Source organism: Spea bombifrons, chromosome 8 (genome assembly GCF_027358695.1).
Source record: "Spea bombifrons isolate aSpeBom1 chromosome 8, aSpeBom1.2.pri, whole genome shotgun sequence".
NCBI classification, from domain to species: domain Eukaryota; kingdom Metazoa; phylum Chordata; class Amphibia; order Anura; family Pelobatidae; genus Spea; species Spea bombifrons.
Genome location: NC_071094.1, coordinates 28,202,010 through 28,217,707, shown reverse-complemented (window position 1 = coordinate 28,217,707; position 15,698 = coordinate 28,202,010).

Below are 15,698 nucleotides of genomic sequence, written 5' to 3'. Positions count from 1 at the left end.
CATTCTTTACTTAACCTTTTCTCTGCTGTGGATTAACTGTTCTGCTGCTGGTTCTTGTTCGTTTTATGCCTTTTGCTGCAGGTTTATCTCTCATTAATCTTTATGTCATCAACTGAATTCGCTCTCTGGTCAATTATCCTTCAACTACTGCTTCTTTCTTATTTAACCCTCCTATGGCTGTGCACATCTAATTTAAACATTCTAGTGCTTTCAGTTTCATACATCCTTTCTTTTGCCTGTTGTTTTCTTTTATTATTTTACATATTTCATTAGCACTTTATTATCTTCTTGTCTTCAATGCAAAATTTAGAGCCATTCCTAAAATTCACTGCGCAATCAAGCCAATAAATGTATCATATTTACCAAATTTGCTCTTTTTCTTTCTAAGGTTAAGCGGGTACAACACTACTGTCCAAAACTAAGGAACAGATATTGCCTCATCTAAAGATCCTTTTAGCCTTAACTGGTTTAGGCATTTTTAAAGAAGTCTACAAGAGCCACATTTCCATTAGTAATATCATGCAGAACCCTCAGCGTAACTTTTATCATCCCTGCATTTTACACGGTGTCATTGGGCTCACCACCTCCATCTACTGCTTTTGGAAAGGCGGTAAGAACCCTTTCTATTGCTGTGAAATAAAAAAAAAAGGAGAATAAAAATGCTAACAAAATAAGGAAAATGTGTAGCCAGTAGTATGTGGGGAGGAAGAACCAAAATGAAAATGGCACTGGGAAGGCAGAAAACAGGAAATGGTAAGATAACAAAGATGAAAATTTAGGCAAATTAAACAGAAAAGGTACCGGTATGAGAAGTTTGGATATTGGGCAAAACAAAAAGATGGGTCAACGAAAGAGGGAGGTAAACGGAATGTGTAAAAACTGGGATGCAGTAAAAATCTTGCTCCATATATGAGTTTTGGCATGTATGTCATGTGATCACTCATAACATCACAATGTGTACTGTATTTCAGTAATGGAGCCCAGGTTTTTTTGTGCTTGCCTGTTACAAGTTGGCTGCTGAAATACCAAAAAATAGCTAATTGTTTTGGGTCATAGACCTGGCATAACAAAGCTATATACACTGAATTAACAAAAGTATGTGGATACCTGGTGATCACACCAATATATACTTGTTAGACATTCCATTTCAAAACCATGGGCATCCATATGGAATGGAATTGACCCCCCCTTTGCAGCTATACTGTCTATGGACCTTGCTTTGTGCACTGCTGGAACAGAAAAGAGCCTTCCCCAAACTGGTGCCACAATGTTAGAAGGATACAATTGTGTAATTTGTCTTTGCATGCTCTGGTACTGTCTTTCAGGTTCGTCTATTAATCAACCCAGAGTCCAGTGACAGTGTGCTTTACACCACTCCAGCCGACACCTTGTGTTCCGTAAAGTGATCTTCATAGTGCAGCCCACTTGTCATGGAAACCCATTTCATGAAGTTTGGGACTCTCTAGTGAGAGCCTAAAAGGGACAGGCAGTTTTCACATGCCACTCATCTGCCGTGAAATGCCAGCTTCCTATGGACAAGAGCCCCCTTATACAATGTCTCAATTAAGTAGGGGTGCAAAGTGTATACTTAAATTAGTGAGAATAAAATTAAGATATGAAACTTGTTTAACTCTTATCTAGTGATTGCCTTAAGTACTAACTAAAAAAGTGTTCCACAATTTTTTTAATGAGGTAATACATTTTAATGTGTTGCAACATAGGGTTAATTAATACTTGAATTGATAGAGGGTTAATTAATACTTGGTTTGCTGTTGGTTTCACCTTGACACAAATAACCTATGATGGTCGAGCTGAGATTTGGCAATAGTGAACATGCAAGTCAGACATGTAAGCAATTCTGAAGGCCATTTCAACTCCTAGAGCACTAATTAGAGATGGAATACTGAAATCATAGATGAACAAAGATAATTTAATCATGTTCACACAAAAATACATTACTGATTTCTTGTTATTCCATAAAATATTGCTTTAGACCATTAGAAACGTCTACAAGACACATCTAAAAAATATAAGGCACGTTAAAAAAGCTGAATTAAACGCTGTGTGCATGCACAGAAGAAAGCATGCCAGAGGATCCTTGCCCCTTTCAATATGTACTGTAGCATAACAAGAAGCACTACCTTACCCCTTTGCAACATTACTATAATATACCACTTAATTAGGAGTTACAAATACTTTTATTTATTTTATTTTATTTATTTACACACAACATTCACCACTATAGAAACATTCAATTTGACGGCAGCTAAGCACCATTCGGCCCATCTAGTCCGCTCATTTTTCATGATAAAAATTCTTGTTCTGACATTTCTCTTCAATAAACTTCCCTCCTGTGCTTCGTTTAATCCATTATAATATTTAAATCTCCTTCTTCTCTTCTTTCCTCCAATGCATATTGCGTATAGGGATCCACAGCCATCCATAGGGATGGCGTCTTCTCCAATAATATATTTTCTGTTTTATTCCTATATTTGGCACTATAGATCAGCTGAAACATATTATTAGGTGTGAAAGAAAAAAAACATATATTAATCTAACATAAAAGTAATGATTGTGCAACACTGACTATAATGAGCTACAGCTGTGGCAAAAAACTGCAGTGATCACTTGTATGTGGATTGAAGCAGTTAGCAATTTGTTTGAATTGCTTATTTGTGAGTATGGTTTTAGCGTTCATTTTCAGCAAAAGTGTAGATATTACAGAGGTCATTGAATCGAGGATTTATACAGCATTTACACAATGGCTGATCCTTTCTATGCTCCTTGTATTGGTTTTCTACATTATCACACTGTAAACGTGTTTTCAATTGGATTGGATAGCACACAATAAAAGTGTCAACTCTGTACTGGCCGAATTGTGCCCTGAGTTTAATATTGTTTAGTCTCGTAGTAAATTAAGCAATGTTTTTAAACATTAGTATTACTTTATTTGTGCATTATCACATTTTGATATTGTAATATGTAAACAAGCCACAATACATTGTGTTTGGGATGAAAGCAATTAAATGGAACCTCTGAAAAAAAAAAACAAATAATCTGTATACATACACAGAACTAGGCTGGTAATGTTTAATGACTCACATTTTAATTATGTCAAGGGTAATTACGGCTTGTTTATTGGAAAGATTTGCTCTCTTTGGCAGTGAGCCAAGGACATACCTTTAATTGGGAAACAAGGGGGGCACGAGAGCTCTATAATGCCTTAAAATGCTAATCAATTCGTTGGTGACACATCCATGAGTTAAGAAATAGAAATACGATAAAGATGAGTGCTGTTCCTGAAAGTAGCTTTTGTTAATAGGGGGGGGGGATAACAGTACGTTGTGAGTATATTGTAACCTATCTTTGCATTGCACATAGTTTTAGGCTAATGTCCAGATAAAGGTGAATGCTACAGTAATTATCGTGATGAGGTATAATGAGCTCAGACATGTCATCTACAAATCAATTTTTTTTTTTTTTACTAATAAAACATTTGAGATTATGTTTAATTTGTTTGCATTGGCATGGAAAAGACCATGATGATCGCTTTATTTCCATTTTAAATATTAAAGACAATGTTGACATTTTGAAAACAGATTTTTATTTACATTGTATTGCAGCTTACTTGGATGTCGTTTAAAGGTAATGTTCCTTCTACTCTGCCAAACACATGTCTTTCATAGCTAAATATAGAATCAGCAGCATTAACCCTATTACTTTCTAAGATCCTTAACCATATTCAGAAATGTGCTTTTCTCATGAAATAGGCATTTTCTCAAGAATTCTAGGCTGTAGTCACATGAGTAAAGGTACGTGGCAACCCACTAAACTTTTAAAAAGCTTTTGGATTTCCAAACATAAAAACGTTACACCTGGTTCTGCTTTTTTCCCCTTTATTTTAATGTGACATCAATGAACAAATATCACATATATTAAATGCATTGTTTTATACTGTAATGCAAAGTAATACTGAGAAGGAGTTGCCCCACATTGGTCGTGCCAATAAAGTGTGTTTATATGCAGATGTGGAGGTTTCCATTGTAGGCAGCCATGTGATATTTATGTTACGATCCCAACTCAAACATAACACTGAGGTGACAATATTAACCCCTTCAGGACCGGCGTTTGTGTACTGATGCTGGATGGCGCATCATCGATGACGTACCTGGTACGTCCCGGTCTGGCGGTGACGTATGACCAATGTTCCCTCTAATTTTTCTTAGGTGGTGTGCGCAGAAAATTTCTCTTGTGCAAAAATTTTTCCAGAGCCAAAATTTTGTGCGCACAATATGCTTCTGCAAATGTTACATTTAAATTGTTAGTCTATGTATTTGGTACAGCTCGCTCATGCACTACTTTATAGTGTGATAATATAGTATTAGTTACACAACAGTATTACTTACTGTAATGTCAACCTGTCGGACAAACAAGCCTCTCTCCTAATGTCCACTTTGCTTTGTCACACAGTCCATATAAAGAGAAGTTGGTGGAGCTGAAAAAAATTTTTGACTCCACTTCCATGGTCTATTTTAAAGGTGAAATTCTCGCTGCATAAGTAAATTATGAGCAAATCACGAGCGGAGGATCAAAAAAAAAACTGTTGCACGCAGGGGTGTACTTAGAGTATTTGGCACCTGGGGCGGATCCTGTATGTGGCACCACCCCACACACTCACTTTAAAACTTCTATCGTTGATAGGGGTACAACATAACTGTTATCATTATATACTGAGGCAGACATTGACGGTGGTACAGAATAACGCCTATCACTATACTTTTTTTTTTTTTTATTTAATATGGCAAGCCGGACTGGCTTGCCATATTAAATAATAAAAAAAAAGAATTAAAGTAGCGCCGACCAGCCGCATCAGCACGCAGTGGCCGTTTAGATTAGATTTCGGCCGGCCTGGGGGGCAATTGTCCCCCTGCCCAGCCCGCCCCTGGCGCCGGAGGCGGCTTCCAATTCCCCCGGGCCCATGAATCTGCGGGCCCACCGGGAAATTTCCCGGAATCCCGGTGGGCCAGTCCGGCCCTGCTTGGGCCCCCCTGAGTGGCAGAACTCCAGGGCCCGGTCGCAGTCACGACCGCCACTGCCTACTAGGTATGCTACTCGTTGTGCGCACAATTTTTTGATGTGTGCGCTCTCTCTAAAAGCTATGTGCACGCGCACAAGCGCACAGCTTAGAGGGAACACTGCCTATGACCCCGAAGTAGTGCCTTAATTAGTCAGAGGGTGTTTAAGGCCAAGGCATTCTATTGTTTCCCAAAAGGCAGGATTATAAGAATTTAGTGTGTTTGCCTAGTAGATTGGGCCAGAATAACAAATTCACTGTTGAAACAGAAAAGTCTACTAGGATTAAAAAGGTATGATGGGAGTTCATCTTTGAGGCCTTGGCTAATTGTCCGCCTACTTGGAAAATCATTTTTTTAACTGTGACGGAATATATTGCTTTCATGTTGGTTAAAAGCCTACTGCGGTGGTTTCGTACTAGGGAGAAAGAAGAGCCCCAAGGGTTAAGACAAAAGCACACAAGTAGAAGAACATATTTTGGTGCATCCCATCATGAATTTCTTTAGCGCTGGAGTCTGGAGTTCTATTCAGTCCAATATAAAAATTGACATGCAAAGTAACTCCACATAAAAGGAGAGAAACATAATAATTTTAATATGGTTTTGAAGTATCAAAGCAGCACCATGAGCAAATCCCATAGATGGATATTTCTTCTCATACCATAGTCCAAGGACATCCATTGGTTCTACAATATTTTAAAATGTTTCTCAGGATTATTACAAAATAGGCATTGTAAGAAAATATATAGTATTATGTATGTTTGTGTGCAATCATATACATAACACACAAATTGGAAACAGAATGGAAATCTGAGCCATCATTTTATTCTATTATAACTTTAAACAATTACACAAGGCAAGGAATAGGAAAATGGTCCTTGGAGTCCAATAATTTTCTAAAGGGGTCCCCAGGCACAAAACATTTAAGAACCACTGGGACATATTAAAGACTGATTGCTACTGACATCTAGTGCAGTGTCTCTTAGTGACATTTAGATAGTAAAAGCAAAATGTACTTAAAACATTGCTTTCACTTGTCATATTTTTTCACATACTCACATTATTCCCAAGGTAGCAAGAACACGTTCACATCTAAATGCCATATTCCATATACATCAGAAGCTCAAGTATTATATGCACTTATGTATAATACACATGTCTAATTTAGGCTTCAATGTATAGGAAAATGACTCAATCTCAGAGTTGTAAAACTGGGAGAATTTGTATTATACCATTTGTGTATTCTTTATGCCTAATAATAATAAAAACCCAATCTGTTATTTTGTTGCCAAATCTCCTCAAATTGCATCTCAATAGCAGTCATTTAGCATGATAATATAGCGTACTAAAGTATTTGGTCATTGAGCAGAGCCAATAATTTCAACAATGAAAAACATCTGCAATTAATAGTTCTTTTTGGATACACTTGTGCAGTGAAATGATTCTTAGTCCACACATTTGATCACACAACAATTGCCTGTTTTAAGAGAGTTTAGGAGGCGATCAACAATCACCTCCTAAACTTCAATGGTGTTGCTGAAATGCCTCGATAACGAGGCATTCATCAACACCGAACACTCACCCTAGGACTCGCTGTGACCGCTCCGGAGTGGTCACAACCACCACTGCGAGTTATTTTGCTACTCGCAAGATGGCGATGCATCCTTTAAAAAAATAACTACGTTGGGAAAGTTCTCTAGAGGGCCTCCAGACCCTCTTGAGAACTCTGGCTCCACTTTCAGGTTGAATACAGGTACTGCATTCAACCATGCAAGTCAATGGAGCCCAGCTTTCTAATCACAATGTGATTAGTAAAATATTTAAAAAAATATGAAAACAAATATGAAAAAAAGCTAAAAAAATAACATTTAAAAGGAATGCATCAGAGAAACCATCCAGTTCCAGCGAAATGGAAAAAAAAGTCCAAAAAGAATAATAAATAAAATAATAAAAAAGTTTATTATTATAAGCAAGTGCTAGAATTAGCGCTGTAGCTTCCCAAAAAAATTTGACATGGAAAGAGTTAAAGTAAATGCATTTTAAATACCCAAGTGGCGTCTAATTTTAAAAAAAAGAATAGTTTGATGAGGTAAATTGGAGTGGCCGGGTTCAAATATAGGGCATAGGCACAGACTGATATAAATGGGGAAAAAAGCGCAATTCCCAAATGTGGCCTTTTAGACCCCAAACACCAGACAAACCCATGCATGTGTGCTATCACTGTACTCGGGAGATGTTGCTGAACACATATTGGGGTCTTGACAAATACCAGGAGCAGTAAATCCATACCTGAAGCTCAATTTTTGTGATGAAAAAAACACAAAATAAACTACTACCACAAAGTATGATAAAGGGTGGTAGTAGAATTAGTGCATGGAAAGGGTTAAATACCAGCATTTGAAATACCTTTAGGTGTCTAGTTTTCAAAAATAAATGGTTTGATGGGGTAGATTGCATTGGCCGGCTTTCAAGATACCCCAAATAGCACAAGGGGGAAGAATGACCAGATTTGGAAAAAAAATGGTTTTAAAAAAGAAAAATGCTACTTGTACTTATTGCCCAATAACTTGCAGAAAAAAAGCATAAAAACATTGGGTATTTCTAAACTCAGGACAAATAGTAGAATCTATTCATTAGCTTTTTTAGATGAGTGAAAGATTTTTCAAATAAAAGTGACAAAAGGTGTTTTTTTCAGTTTTTCATCATTTTTTTTTTTTTAGGAAATTAGATAATATGATCACAAAATGGTATCTGAAGAAAGCCCTTCTTGCCCTGAAAAAAACAATATATAACTTGTGTGGGTACACTAAATGGGTAAGGAGCAAAAGTGTTAAAGCCTTGGTCCCAAAGGGTACAAAAGGTAAAAAAACCAGCCTGGCCCTTAAGGGGTTAAAATATTGTTTATTTTCTAATTTGCACACTTACAATATTTTAGCAAAAAAAAATAAAAAAAGATTACTGTGGATCCTTTTAGAATACCAAGAAATATTTTTGTTCTAGGCTATACATTTAGGCAACAAAAATGGTAATTTAACCATCCATAGACCAAAAAAGATGACATAAACTACTTGTAAATCAACACATTTTCTGAACAGAGAAGCTGCACATTTTTTTCCTCAAAACTCTATATACAAAATAATTTCTTACTTTGATTTATACAATTGCAAACTTTACATATTTCAGATCGAAAGCCTTTTTGGGAATAAATCAGCGGGAATATAAATATAGTCAAGTAATAGATACGGTACTGTATTTCCAGTTTTACTAAATGCACTGCTTTGGGTTTAGTTTTTCAGAAATTGGATTTTATCATTACTAATTTTAAAATGCAAGGTTCAGAATCATATTATATGTTTAGAAAAGTGCAAAGATGAAGAATCTGATGACTGAGAAAATGACTATTAAGTTACTAAGTGTCCACTTCAGGTAGGTAATGGAAAAATGTATTTGAAGGCACATTACAAATGTGCTGAATAACTCGATTTGTGGTTAAAATAGAATGCAGCATTACTTCTACATCTCAAGAGCCATATACTGCCTATTGACTGATAATCTTTTGACATGACAAGCATTGGTTATCAAAATAATCTGTATCCTTTCGTTGCATAACATTATTCGAGAATCTGTATTAACAGATGACTTGCTAATGCTCTAGGAAATTGGACTCCAGGTAAAGAAAATACGATAATAAAATAATGATGACGAACATATCCTTGAAATGTTACGTGGTGAAGTATGGAATCATATACCCATTTCATATGTTCTCATATCCAACCCCCCACTCACTTTAAAGATGCTCAGCAGGCTATTTGGGGAATGTGTGTGTGTGAAGCCATATTTACTTGAACAAAAAATGTTACTTTTACAACATATTTACACAAAACATCAAGGTTTACCATATAATATTGCGATTATATGTTCTTAATCAATATCTTATTATTCTATTTTATTTACCTGGAGTAGACTTTTCTAGAGAATTAAATATATCAGCCTTAGTAAGTTAACATAATATTTTAACAAAATGTGATTATTTTTTTGGAAGGGGGACTGATATGGAATCTTAAGGAGACCACAGAAAACGAGACTCTATATAGCTTACAGCATTTTGTATATTAAAAGGGTGGACAATTTTAAGATCATTTGATTTGCACAAACCACAAACTTTGCTTTGCCACAACATTCTTTAGAGGTACCTGATGTCATGTTAGGCATTAATAGTATTTACGGAGTGGTGATAATGCTAAGTAAATTATCTATTTGGTTTAATAATATAGGCAGAATGTCTTTTGGTTGTACAATCCAAAAGGGAGCTGCATTTCAAAAATACGTTTTGTAGTAACGTATAGTGTGCCCTCTGGGTATCAGATGCTACTGAGTGTCTTGGGTACGTGTACAGTGGATACAAAACACATTGGATCATGTGGTTCAGTTAGGAATCACTCAAGTAGTGCTAGATAAATCTGGAGAGCTTAAAAAAAACCCTCTCTGCTATATGTAACAATTTTGCTTTCAGCTTGAGGTTATAATAACTCTGTGTTTTGTCCCTAAAATAGGCTTGTCAATTCCTCGCAGGAACTGGTCAATATCTTCAGAACATATACTACAATTATGTCCACCACCAGACTCTTCCTGTAGGGATTTGCTAAACTCAACAATAATGAAGATTAGAGGCCAAGCTTATGGAGGCAAAATAAATAGTTGGCTATAGCTTCTGCTGGCATCCCTGCATACTTGAGATTCAATTCATGCATGCCTGTTTCTTGGACTAGAATAAACCATTGATTAAGGACAGGTAAATGTTTCTGACCAGTGCTCTGGGTCAGATTTAAAGAAGGACAATGAAAATTAACCATAATACTAAAATTTACAAATTACAAAGGGACAATAAGATGAACACACAATAAGATGTACTTGTGCAGAAGCAGAAGAGGGCCTTACTCTTACCTCGCTTGCAATCTATAAGGATGCTGAGGGGTGATGAGATTGTGTGAGGATGATCTGATAGAAAGGATAATGAAGAGAAGTCTGTGGTGTGGATATTTCAAAGATGATGAGGACAGGTGGCTTCTTCAGATTGCTGTTATTAGAAAGATATATTGTATGCTTCTCTGAATATGTGGGGCTTTACTGTGTGTTAAAAGTTAGAGTAAGTAGGAGAAAGCCTATCAGAGAGGGGTAGGGAAATGCTGTCTAAAGTAGTGGTAAGACTGAAGAGGGTGATAAGTAGAGTATATGCAGCTAAGAAGAGATATTTTGAATGCACAGTCTCTCTCTAGGCCAGGGTCAAATTTAAATCTGGAAAATATGGGAAGCCAGTAGAGGGATGTACACAGTGGGGCAAGACCTGAGGGGCAATGGTATATAGATAATTGGTGTGGCAGAGGTGTTCAGGATGGATTGGAGTGGTGAAAGGTGGGAGAGGCTGGTTAACAGGGAGTTACAATAATCCAGATCAGTAGAGGCCCCACAACTGAGTCTTTTGGCACACCAACAGAGAATGCTAGAAAAGAGGAATAATTGTCACACAAGGAAACACTGAATGTATAGTCGAAGAGGTAGGAATCAAACTAGAAGAAAGTTATGTTGTGAATGCAATTAGAATTAATAAATTGCAGAATTAATGCTACAAAATAAACAATAAAGGTAATGGTGTCTTTACTCTTGGGTGTCCATAGGGTTTGTACTGCAGTAGCTTTAATCATGTGGTGCCTCTCCACTGCTTGTTTCCATGTTTGTTCCTTTTGTCTAAGATCAAGTTTAGTATCCATGACAGAGGGAAACACTTGGTCCTTAGGCCTTGAGGCTATGAATACCAGGGCATGCTCCAAGCCCCCATTTAGGTCCACTGGGATATAAGATCTGCCATGAGCTGGGTTTCACCAGAAATAGCACCATTTTTTTTCTTACATGATAACAGGCACTTTTTTGTTGTCTTTGTGCAGGACTCATATAATATGGAATCATGTTTTTTGTTTCTACTGGAAATACTTCAGTGGAGAGGTTTTGGTGAGGCTGAGGCTTTCGGCTGTCAGGGCTCAGCCTTTGAAGACTTCCATGAAGAAGATCTGGCCCCTCTCTTGTTCAAGGTAGGGGAAGAAAGGGGCTGCATATCCCTGTGCGCATAGTGACTCTCAAGAAGAGGCTCTGGTTTCCATTGTGGCCATACTGCACACAGCAACACTATTCTCATTCATTATAGGTTAATGCCATTTTTTGTATGTGTGTGTATGCATGTATGCATGTATGTATGTATGTATGTATGTGCATAAGCTTAATAGAGAAACAAATCATGCCATGCGTCAAATTAAAGACCATACTAATTAGCTAATTGGAAAGATTTCATGTGCTTTCAAAAATATAAAAGGAATGGGAAATATTCTTTTGGTAATGTATTTATGAGTAGACCAGTATTTAATTCATTATTTATACATTTTGACATACATCAAATTTACTAGGTTTATAATTTTTGTCAGCAGCATTTTGTATGCAATTAGATGATTAAAGTGATTACAACACCATTGCTAGCCAGAAAATTGAAAGCACTCGGCAATATAAATATATTTACAGTATATACAGTCTTGTGAAAAATAAAGTACACCCTATTTAAATGATATAGTTTTACACATCAGGACATAATAACAATAATCTGTTCCTTATCAGGTCTAGCAATTAGGTAAATACAACCTCAGATTAACAACAACACAAAAATGAGATACTACAATGCCAAGGAGGAAAGACATCAGCAATGATCTTAGAGAAGCAAATGTTGCTGCCGGCAGTGGACGTTCCAGGAAATTCAGCAGATCAGCACAAACACCTCATAGAACCTGTAAAGCATGGTGGTGGAGGGGTGATGATTTGGGGTTGTTTATCAGCCACAGGACCTGGAAACCTTGCAGTCATTGAGTCACCCATGATTTCCTCTGTGTACCAAACTATTCTAGAATCATGTGAGGCCATCTGTCTGACAGCTGAAGCTTGGCCATGATGGGGTCATGAAACAGGACAATGATACCAAGCACACCAACAATTTTACAGCAGAATGGCTGAAAAAGAAACGAATCAAGGTGTTCCAATGGTCCAGTCAAAGTCCAGACCTCAACACAATTGAATTGCTGGGACAGGACCTTAAGAGAGCTGTACAGAAAGAACTGCCCGCAAAAACCTCAATGAACTGAGGCAACATTGTAATGATGAGTGGGACAAAATTACTCCACAACGATGTAGTTAGTTTTTTATACATGGCTTCTCCAATTACCAATTACAGAAGTGTGAAAAAACGGTTACCATTAAGAACAAATCAGCTAATCATATTAACAGATAAATATGATTTTTTAAATCTTAACTCATATTTAGTTTTTTAATATTCAGCTTTACCCATGGTATATAAAGTGCCTTATTATCTTGGGGCTCCATATCTTTACAGCAATATGGTATTATAACTGCACATGCCACATGACAGGTGACGTTTACAAGTCAAAACGACCTTTGTTTTTCCAGTCCCTTGGAAATTTTGTCAATGGAAATTCACATTTAGTTGCAGGTAGAGTTGATTAAATTCAGGGGGGATTATGAGAATTATATCATTGATTGAGTAGATTTGTAGTGTATGCAGTGATGCTTATGATAACTTTATACTATTCTTCAACTATAATTTGTGGTAGAATAGTACCCCATTGTATGGCAAACTTTAAATTATGTAATGCAAAATTGAACTAAACAGAACAATTTCTGAAGTTTCAGACATATTACGAAGAAGGTCAATGAAGATGATAGAGAAAAATAAACAAGAATGGATTACATCATAATTTTATACAAATAGTAACAAATAGCATGAACTTTAACATCATTAACACTGGACTTTTTGCAGGTCCTTCTAATGGTTAGCTTTTTCCACTGCCTGGATTTATATAGCTAATAATGAAAACAGGTACCTTAGCAGAAAGTTGTGCAATAATTGAGTAAATTGCACTGTGGGTTTTAAAGTGTACTTAAGAAAATACTGTATTTAAGTGGTTTCTCTAGCATGACTAATAATATAATACTGGATCATGAGAAACCGATATCAATATAATCTCCCTCTACCTCTCCCCCTAAGCATCTGCTTTTTCATCTTAAAAAGTATTTTTGTGTAGTATTTAAAAACAAATACAGTGTGACTGAAAGAAAAATCCAGTCTTGCTTAAGTGTAATTTATTAATTTCCATTCCAAACTTTCAGAAATTTAGTGGGAACATAATTCAAATGACATTGTATGAGTTATACTCTGAAACAACATATTGTGTTGTGAATCTCTTGTCTAGCTGCCGGTATGCTTCTGGACTCAATTTAAAATCCTGACTCCCACTCCTGCTCTTGATAGCAGTCTCCCTACCTACATGTCCTCATTTTCTATGACGGGCGTTCAATATTTTATTTTTGTTGTGCTTTTATATTTTTGTTGGAAAGGGTGAAGGCAGGAGGAGTAGGAATTGGTTGTGTCTTGTGTGTCCTGTGACTAGTTCTGTCTGGAAGGTACCTGCCCTTGCAGTTTAGTATAAGACAGGGGCGTCCAACATGCGGCCCGCGGGCCAAGTGCGGCCCGCGAGACCTCGAGGTGCGGCCCGCGTAAGATCAGCAGCCAGGGCAACCGATCTTACGCGAGCCACACCTCAAGCCCTGCTACTTACTTGTGGGAGGGTCTTCTGGACTGCACAGAGGAAGCGGAGTTCACGTGACATCCTACTTCCTCTGTGCTTTAGCAGAGAAGGCAGAGGGAGGCCGCGCCCCCTGCTGAAGTCTGTAAGCGGCATCGAGGAGCTGCAGTGCAGGTAAGGGGGTGGGGAGGGTGTTTGAATGAGTGTGTGTGATTGAGGGAATGAATCTGTGAATGAATGATTATATGAATAAATGAGTGTGTGTGTGTGTGTGTGTGATAGCATGGATGTGTAAGTGCTGGAACCTAGGCATGATGGGACTGTGATTGCTGTTAGCAATCACACTCCTATCATGCCAAGTCAGCCAGTACATGCTGAAAACTGGCCAGCTGCCCCCCTTATGTATTGATGCTGCCAGCAGTATGGGGTCTGCACTTACAGCCACCCTGTACCAGCATGTACTGGCTGACTTGGCCTGATAGGAGTGTGATTGCTAACAGCAATCACAGTCCCATAATGCCTAGGTTCCAGTATTTACTGGATGGATGTGTAAGTGCTGGAACCTAGGCATGATGGGACTGTGATTGCTGTTAGCAATCAAACTCCTATCATGCCAAGTCAGCCAGTACATGCTGAAACCTGGCTAGCTGCCCCCCTTGTGTATTGATGCTGCCAGCAGTATGGGGTCTGCACATCACTTACAGCCACCCTGTACCAGCGTGTATTGGCTGACTTGGCATGATAGGAGTGTGATTGCTAACAGCAATCACAGTCCCATCATGCCTAGGTTCCAGCATTTACTGGATGGATGTGTAAGTGCTGGAACCTAGGCATGATGGGACTGTGACTACTGTTAGCAATCACACTCCTATCATGCCAAGTCAACCAGTACATGCTGAAACCTAGCTAGCTGCCCCCCTTGTGTAGTGATGCTGCCAGCAGTATGGGGTCTGCACATCACTTACAGCCACCCTGTACCAGCATGTACTGGCTGATTTGGCATGATAGGAGTGTGATTGCTAACAGCAATCACAGCGAGCACAGTCCCATCATGCCTAGGTACCAGCATTTACTGGTTGCCTGGGTTGCCAGCATTTCCTGGTTGCCAAGTCATATTGCTAATTTTGTCCAGTTGTGTGTTACCTACTTTTATTAAAAATGTGAGTTTTTATTATTATTTTTAAGGGTGGGGGTCATTTTCGGTTTTGGCTAAGTGAACCCTGAATGTTTTGGTCCAGAATTTTCATTTTAGTTCATCCCTAGAATAAATCTAGGGAATCCTGAATTTGTAGTCGCAAAACTTTCTAGGCCCAGAAATCAGTGAGAGGAAGAGTAAAGGTTTTGTGTCATTTTACTTTATTTTAATCTGCATATTTTATTAAAGGCCATATTTTTTGTCACAGTGAAAAATGAGTATTACTCATTTTTCACGTATACAATTCTGATGAAGTGGCCCACTGCAGAAAAAACTTGGACACCCCTGGTATAAGAGTTTTCACCCTGAGGTGAAACTTATGTGTGCTTGTATTGATGTGTTGCAGGAAAGCTGAGTGTAAGTGTTGGATCTGCCTATGCCCTGATTCATGACAGCCTTAAGTTCAGTAAAGTGTGTGCCAGGTGGGTGCCTAAGCAGAGGAGCATAAGCGCAAGCGCTTAGATGTTTGTTCCCGACACAAGGCCGGTTATCGTGAAGGTGATGATTTTCTGCCAAAGAAAGTAACTGGTGATGCAATGTGGGTTCACCATTACGAGCCTGAAAGCAAGCGGCAGAGTATGCAGTGGAATAATCCATCGTGATGATGATATGAAAGCAGCTGTGCATCACTTTTTTTTATGGCATTAAGAAGTTGGTACGACGTTAGGAATCTGACTGTTTTTGATGTAATCTGTTTTGTAAAAAAAGTGTGGAAACTTTTTGAACATACTCGTAAATACATACCTACTCTGTCCCTCTGTTCATCTGATGATCTTTGCCTATCCCTTTCTCTAA